This window comes from Triplophysa dalaica, chromosome 15 (assembly GCF_015846415.1).
Source record: "Triplophysa dalaica isolate WHDGS20190420 chromosome 15, ASM1584641v1, whole genome shotgun sequence".
Taxonomy (NCBI): domain Eukaryota; kingdom Metazoa; phylum Chordata; class Actinopteri; order Cypriniformes; family Nemacheilidae; genus Triplophysa; species Triplophysa dalaica.
Window position 1 is genome coordinate 10,712,783 of NC_079556.1, and position 6,000 is coordinate 10,718,782.

Consider the following 6,000-nt stretch of genomic DNA (forward strand, 5'->3'; position numbering starts at 1 on the left):
TTGTAACCTTCCAGTGTGGTGGTCGGGGGGTTCCAGAGCTTTCTGGGAGAAAGATGGGTACAGCCCTGACCGGTAACCTTTCACGGACGGGGGCTTAGCTCTCTACAGGCGAGAGGCCGTCCGGCTCGGGTTTACACCGGGAAAAGCGCAACTCTTAATCAGAGAAGCGCTGCAGAGGCCACCTCCTACCCGTGGGGAGGAATATGGTGGAGATATGATATGGTCTCGTCCTTGGAGGAGAACGCATGGAAGGGGCGGACTGGGTAGTACCGCGAGGTGGAGGTCCACCTGGGGAAGCTCATGGGTTACCATGTGTGGGAACCATTGTCATGAGGGTATAACAGACGGAACAGCCCACGGTGGGGGTGTTACTGCGTCCGATAGCACAGGTCCAGTTAGAACTATCTGTGATAGGTCATAAGGTTTCCCGGCCTAAGGGGGAAGGCTGCTCTGCCCAGCCAACCCCCAGGAGGTGCTTGCTTAGTGATGGATGGAATGCCTGTTCTTAACCAGTGTCTGGGTAAGAAGGAAGGTTGGTGAGGTACCAATTTTCTTAGCCATGTGTTTGGGTAAGAAGAAAAGGGTAGATAGCACACTGACCCAACCTCTTGGAGGGTGGGAAGGTGCTTTCGCAGGCATACGCCCCCCCGGATGCCAGTCCTACATGTCGCCACGCAGGACGTGGGCTGACACCGGGTTTACGCGAAGGTTGTTAACCCTTGCGAAGGTGTTTGGGCGTAGCCCAACCCGTAGCTCTACAGATGTCTGCTAGAGAGGTGCTTCTGCCAGTGCCCAGGAGGTGGCTAAACTCCGGTGGAGTGAGCCCACACTGCCAATGGGCATGGGAGATTCTGAGATCAAAATGCCGTCGTAACGGCATTCACGACCCAGTGCGCCAGACTCTGCTTGGAGACAGCCTTCCCCTTCTGCTGTCCTCCAACACAAACTAGGAGCTGGTCAGAGCTACTGAAGCTCTGCGTGCGGTCCAGGACACAACACGGATGGGGTTGGGTCTTCCTCCCCAGTGGGGAGCGCCTGCAAGTCCACCACTTGGTCCTCGAAGGGAGAAGTGGGAACTTTGGGCACGTATCCGGGCCTGGGTCTCAAGATAACGTGAGAATACCAGGGCCGAATTTAAGGCAATCCGGTGACACAGAGAATGCTTGGAGGTCCCCTACCCTCTTGACGGAAGCGAGCACCAACAGGAGGGCTGTCTTACTCAGGTGAGGAAGATCGGAACCTCTGAGGGGCTCTCAAGAGGGTATGGAGCGGAGATGAGGCGGATTCCGCCCTCTCGCGCCCGTTAGGAACCTGGTGATCAGGTCGAGTTGCCCTAGAAACTATCCATCAACTGAGTCGTGATGAGTGGCGATAGCGACTACATACACTTCAGTTTGGAGGGGAGATGTTAGTCTCCAGTCTCGTGAGAAGGGGAACACAATCCTGATCAAGCACCTCAGTGGGTCTTTTCTCGTTGAGAGAGAGAGACAACAGGACGAGAAGAGGCGCCGTCTAGAGGGGTGTGACCGCCTAGTAGATGGGGCCCTAGCCTGGGTGATGGTCTCAGCCATAGAGGGGGAGTAGCCATCTCAGGATTTTCTCGTCCTGTCTAGAGACCAGACATGGGTGTTCCAGAGGTCTGATCTGGGATGCCAGAACGTGTCCTTGCCCTGAGAGAGCAGGTCCTCTGTCAGGGGAATGGTTCAGGGGGAGTCGCTGTTCAGAGCATCAACTCTGAAGCCAAGTGCGGTTAGACAAGTGTGAAGTAACCAATACACTTGGTGCTCCTCTTCCCTGACCTTGCACAGTGTTTGTGCAAGGAGGCTCCTGGGGGGGGAAGGTGTGCTTCCGCCCGTCCCGTGGTCAGCTGTGCGCCAGGGCATCCGTGCCGAGGGGAGCCTCGGTCAGGGAGTACCAAAGCAGACAATGGGTGGTGTCATGGGAGGCAAAGAGGTCTATCTGTGCCTGTCCGAACAAAACCCAAAATGAGCTGGACCGGGGGTGGAGTCGCCACTCTCCGCAAGGCGTATACTGACGAGAGAGCGTGTCGGCTGTCTGGTTCAGTCTGCCTGGGATGTGTGTGGCCCGCAGGGAGCGGATCACCTGCTAACTCCACAGGAGGAGGCATCGGGCAAGTTGTGTTAGTTACCATGAGCGTACACCACTCTAGGCAATTGCACAGCGCAGACGGGGGCCCGTCCAGCGCCCCGCGTCTGCGTGCCCGTTGCACACTGCACCCCACCCCTGCAGCGAGGCGTCCGTCGTCACCACGACGTGCCTCGTAACCTGCCCGAGGGGAATCCCCGCCCGGAGGAAGGTCATGGAAGACCAAGGGGTTAGGGTGCGTCGGCAGCAGGGCGTCATCACCATGCGCCTGCTGCCGGTGTGCCACGCTGTCCTCGGAACTTGACTCTGTGGCCAGTGTTGAAGCGGTCTCATGTGCATCAGCCCGAGGGGTCTTACCCCCGCGGAGGATGCCATGTGTCCCAGGAGCCTCCAGTTCCAACACTGACTGGGCACGTGCTGCGGACAGCTGTGCCGTCATGGTGACAGAGTTTGGTTCCATACCGAGAAAGAGGATGCTCTGCACTGGGGAGAGTTTGCTCTTTTCTCGGTTGACCTGAAATCCCAATCGATCTAGATGCCGGAGCACCAGGTCCCTCTGTGTACAGAACAGATCTCACGAGTGTTTGCCAGTCGTCGAGATAGTTCAGGGACAGACCGAAAGGGAGGACTCTGTACTGATATGCCCACCCCTCGATCTCGAACCATGGGAACGGGGCAGTGTCGAGGGGATCGAGACATTAGAGTAAGCGTCCTTCAGGTCGATTGCCACAAACCAATCCTGACACCTGATAGATGTCAGGATGCGCCTCTGCGTGAGCATCTGAACGGCAACTCGTAAGGTGCTTGTTCAGGGTACGCAGACCTATGGCAACCCGCCGTCTTTCTAGGGAATGATGAAGTGCAGGTTGTGACCCACTGAACGTCTTGATTTTGGACGAACTCGATGCCTGTTTTGCCAGAAGTCTCTGGGAAACTGGATCGAGTAACCTAGACGGACCACCCGCATTAGCCAGCGAGACAGTGTGGGCAGCTCTTGAGCTCCCAGGGACTGTACAGGGTGACCAAGGGGGCAGTCTGCTTCATCATTTCCACGGGGGGTGGTTCGTCGGCTGGCGGAGCTAACCATCTGTCGCGGGGGGTCCCCGGAGGGAAGGATGGCTCCGCCTTTTTACCTGCCTGGCGGGACAATGGCACGCACTGTCGGTTTGAGAGTGGTGACAACTGTCGTATGTGTACGACCTCACGCCTCGCCAGGGCGTGAGGTCGGTTCGCCGAGCACAGTCCAGTGGAGTGTGGGATCGGCTGCAAGTACACCCGGGGAGACCGAAAAACTCTGTGAGTAAGTGGGCGCCAGGCCCTGAAAAGGGCCCGGCTTTGGTGACGAGGCAGGAGTCGTCACGTGCCGACCGATCAGAGCCGTGGCTGTGATGGTTCGGGCCCGATGTTGTTCTCCCTGGAGTCTTCCCGTCAGTGTCCCTTCTCGTGAGAAGTTTGCTGACGGGGTGGAGGTTTCCCCCCTCAACCTCTGCTTCCGGGGTGCCGCCTGTGGGGGCACAGGAACCGGAATCGATGTCGAAGGGGTCCTGGGTTGCAGGGAAGCAGACGTCACGCGGGATCTCGGAGGCCTTCAGGCGGCCGAGTCGCAGTGAGAAAAATGTGGTTAATTGCCACTGTCTGCTTCACCGTCAAAAACTGCTGAGCGCAGTCCTCGACGGTCTTTACCAACAACCCACCCTGCGAGATGAGTGTATCAAGAAAGCGGACTTCCTTGGTATCACTCTTCTGCACAAGGTATAGCCGGGGGTGTCTCTCCTGGACCACTACCGTGGACATCGTCCGACCCAGGGCCCGTGCCGCCGCCTTAGTCACCCGTAGAGCGCTGTCAGCGGCGGCACGGAGATCCTGCATTATACCCAGGTCGGTCTTACCCTCGTGGGGCTCTCTCAACGCCTTGGCCTGGCGGACCTGCAGGATGGCCATGGCGAAGAGAGAGGAGGCAGCCTTGTCCGCGGCATCGCAAGCCCTCGACACCAGTGATGCCGAAGTCTTACGTGCTTTGGACCGTAGGCGTGGCCGATTCCCCCCAGGTGGTAGACGTCCGCGGCACAGGTACACCGCGGGCGGACGTTCCACTCGGGGGATCTCGACGCAGTCCTTGGCTGCCCCACCATCGAGGGAAGTAAGGGAGGTGGAGCTGGTTTTCACTGGAGCGGTCCGAGAGTGGAGCGCTCCAAGTTTTACACAGCTCCTCATGCACCTCCGGAACCCCGGGTTAGCATGAATGACATTTCTGCTTCCTCCTAACTCGACCGCTGGGGGTGGAGCTCGGATTCGTCAGAGTCGGATGTCAGTCTCCCTCCGATGCTGCGAGCGACATCTCATCTACGTCACACATCGTTCCCGATGTGTGTGCGTGAGAATCCGGACGGTATGCCACCGCCGTTTGGGGAACGTTCAGAAGAGCGTATCGGGGTGCGATCGGCCCGTGAGCACTTAGCTGGCGGGTTTACGTTCGCAGAGTTCCCCATATCACTAACGCTGCTAACGTGGGTGGTCATCGGGGCCGTAGCCACAGATATCACCGCTCGGGTAGCAGACGAAATGGTGGCTGGTTCCCATAGGAAGACAGCCACCCGTGACCGCAACTTCTGAATGACAATCTGCCCGCAGTGCGCGCAGATGTGTCAACGAACGCTGCTTCAGTGTGCTGGACGCCCACACACCTAATGCAGCGATCGTGTCAGTCCCCTGCCGCACCCAAGAGAACAGCGGGACATGTCGTTCTCGATGTGTGTGCGTGAGAATCCGGACGGTATGCCACCGCCGGTTGGGGAACGTTCAGAAAAGCGAATCGGGGTGCGATCGGCCCGTGAGCACTTAGCTGGCGGGTTTACGTTCGCAGAGTTCCCCATATCACTAACGCTGCTAACATGGGTGGTCATCAGGGCCGTAGCCACAGATGTCACAGCCCTGGTAGCAAACGAAATGGTGGCTGGTTCCCGTAGGAAGACAGCCACCCGTGACCGCAACTTCTGAATGACAATCTACCCGCAGTGCGGGCAGATGTGTCAACGAACGCTGCTTCAGTGTGCTGGACGCCCACACACCTAATGCAGCGATCGTATCCATTCCTTTCCGCACCAAAGAGAACAGCCGCGCTGGAGAATGCTCAGTCAGTCCTGAAAAGGACTTTTAGATAAATCTCACACCCTCGGAACTGCCGAGACGCCCAGGGGAAGGTCGCTGCAGGTAGGGACGATCCGCTGCTACACGTCGTAGATCCGGCAGTAGAAGAAGACGAAGAATTCATTGAATTCGTTCAGTTCGTAGTCATGAGCGAAGGCTCTGAAGAACAAAAGGTAAATGAATGCTGCACGCCGGCTTCCTTTTATACCGGATATCCGGGGGCGGAGCCCGGCATGCAAATTTCATTTGCCAAATTTCATTGGCCTTTTCTATAGTAGTCAGAGTTGATTGGTTCTCAAGGGCGAACCCCATCTGTCGTTCTCGACACAACGTCGAGAGACCGACAGAAAGGGAACTTAAGATATTTGTTTAACATTTTGATTTGGTTACAAATGTTGTGTTGGTTGTATTTTGTTCAAACGTTTGTTCCATATCTAAAAAACTGAAAAAGGAGGTTCTTCTGGACCAGCATTGTCACATTTTACGAATTGGTCTACAGGCCTATAATAGCAAATCATTTGTATTTACTTTATCTTTTTCAGGCATTTGAATTCTTTAATTATTTATTTAAATGTAATTCAATTTATTTTACATTAATTTTAATCTTATTCAAGGCAATGACTGTTTGAAACCGAAACTTGTGTCCTCGTTCCCCCTTAGATGCCACACTGTTTTGATCTAGCTTCATGGTCTTTAGTGTAGATGACCCTGTTATTCCAATTATACTGATTTTGCTTAGCCATCAGA